We start from the raw sequence: 2,329 nt of genomic DNA on the forward strand, positions 1-2,329 counted from the left end.
GGGAAGGAGGCATAATGAGAGTATGATTCAAGCCCAAAGAAGAGTTTCCCTAAGAGTAGGTTATTTGACCATATGCTTAGGTTGAGGAAAAAAACATTAGTAAAGAAGGCATAAATTTCAAGTAAGCAATAATGGCACAAAAGAACTGGGAACAAAGGGCCCTGAGGAAAGTTTGATTTGGGGAAGAAACATGGAGACTGAGAAGGTTTGCTGAGGAGCCCAATTTGTAAGAAGGAAGGAAGGAAGTCGAATTGTTTTATGTTTTTTTGTGTATAACTTTATCTCAGAAATCTAGGGAGGGTTATCTGCAGAATACAGCAGTGAAATGTAGGTAGAATGTTCTAATGGAGTTTTTGGGATAGAGCATAATTAGTAGTGACATAGGTTTACATTGGAAAGAGGGGCGCCTGGGTGGCTCCACAGGTTAAGTGTCAGTCTTCGGCTTAGGTCATGAACTCGCGGTTCGTGGGTTTGAGCCTCACGTTGAGCTCTCCGCTTGGAGCCTGCTTGGGATTCTGTGTCTCTCCATCTCTCTCAAAAATAAATAAACATTAAAAAATTAGAAAGAAGGAAAAGATTTAATACAGTTACTAAGTGTTGCATAATAGCATTTTCAATACTTTACCTCAAGTTTTATGCTACTTTTTGTCATTGCCATGATCTATTGTGATGTTCTCTGATTGTAATCTGGATGTAGACAGGATGTCAACATCTTGGCTCAGTGATAAGTAAAATTTGTTCAGGTTTCATTACTTGTATTCCCCCGGAGAATCATCATCATTTAGGTCAGTTCCCAAGGACAGGTTGATCCTCACACTTTTTTCCTTAGTCTCTGATGGATAGAGTGAAAAAAACTAGTAGAGTATTGGCACATGGGATGAAAAAAAATTGTGTGAGAGTTTGTAGCACAGGCATTTAGATTAAAGAAAAATTTACTTTGGTAGAAAACCTACCTTTATCTTCTTCATAAATTGAAATAAATTGCATACCATTTTGTATGCCCTTAAATGAGTTTTGGTCTTAAGTATGCATACATGATTGCTGATTGCTATGTTTTGAATGTTTATGACTCCCCTCAATCTCAAATTCATCCAAAGATGACGGTGTCAGGAGGTGGAGCCTCTGAGAGGTGCTTAGATCATGAGAGTGGAGCCCTCATGAAATGGCATTAGTGTTCCATAGGGATCCCTTTTCCCTTCCACCCTGTGAAGACATGGAGAGAAGATGCTAGGTGTGAACCAGGAAGGAAGGTCTCACAAGAATGTGACCGTAATAGGGGGCCTGGGTGGCTCAACTTGAACTCAGGTCATGATCTCACCATTTGTGAGTTTGAGCCCTGCGTGGGAGTCTGTGCTGACAGCTCAGAGCCTGGACCCTGCTTCGGGTTCTGTGTCTCCCTCTCTCTCTGCCCCTCCCTTGCTTGCTCTCTCTCTCTTAAAAATAAATAAACATTGGGGCGCCTGGGTGGCTTAGTCGGTTAAGCGTCCGACTTTCGCTTGGGTCGTGATCTCGCGGTTGTGGGTTCGAGCCCCGCGTCGGGCTCTGTGCTGACTGCCAGCTCAGAGCCTGGAGCCTCTTTTGGTCTGTGACTCCCTCTCTCTCTGACCCTCCCCTGCTCACGCTGTCTCTCTCTCTCCTGGAAATAAATAAAACATTAAAAAAATAAATAAATAAATAAATAAACATTAAAAAACATTTTAAAATGAATGTGACTTTGATGGTGCCTTGATCTTGGACTTAGCCTCAGAACTGCAAGAAATACTTTTCTCTTGTTTATAAGCTACCCAGTGTGTGATATTTTATTATAGCACCTGGAACAGACCAAGTCAATGACTTGCTACTTCTCTTCTGCTATTACTCAGGAATCCCTCTGTCAGAATTACTCAGATTCACTAGTTTCCATACTAAGAGCTCTACCCAAGGAGAAAGGGCCACTACTCCTTGTACCTTCCTTTGAATACAGAGCACCTGCCAATGCACTTGGCACCCAAAGTAAGCACTCAGTAAGTGTTAGATATGAATAACGGGAACACAGTGGCCTTTGTGCACTGCTAAGACACACCAGGAATCCAAAACCCTCTTCCTAATCCTCTCTGATGTCTAGAACTTCCCTTTCAGATACCATTTAAGGTTAAGAAAGGCCTCAAGCCAATCATTGGTGAAATTTCTTTTGTTAAAAACATTAGAGAAACAGCTAATCCACTAGTCACCAATAAATGTGCTTCTGGCTACCATTCCAGGTCCTGGCATGGTACGTAGAGTTAGCAAATTGGCTGAATTCTCCAGGTGATCTGCTGCTACTTAGGGCTGTGCTTGCAGAGTTAGTTAT

General features: G+C 42.0%; 1 non-coding gene across 1 annotated transcript; it reads left to right on the forward strand.

The window, feature by feature from the left end:
* The first annotated feature begins 1,458 nt into the window (after positions 1–1,458).
* On the forward strand, positions 1,459–1,542 carry TRNAE-UUC (transfer RNA glutamic acid (anticodon UUC)). The gene has a single exon. It is a non-coding gene; the product is annotated as a tRNA-Glu (tRNA).
* The last annotated feature ends 787 nt before the right edge of the window (positions 1,543–2,329 follow it).

The sequence above is a fragment of the Crocuta crocuta genome, unplaced genomic scaffold (assembly GCF_008692635.1).
Source record: "Crocuta crocuta isolate KB4526 unplaced genomic scaffold, BGI_CrCroc_1.0 scaffold258, whole genome shotgun sequence".
In the NCBI taxonomy this organism is placed as follows: domain Eukaryota; kingdom Metazoa; phylum Chordata; class Mammalia; order Carnivora; family Hyaenidae; genus Crocuta; species Crocuta crocuta.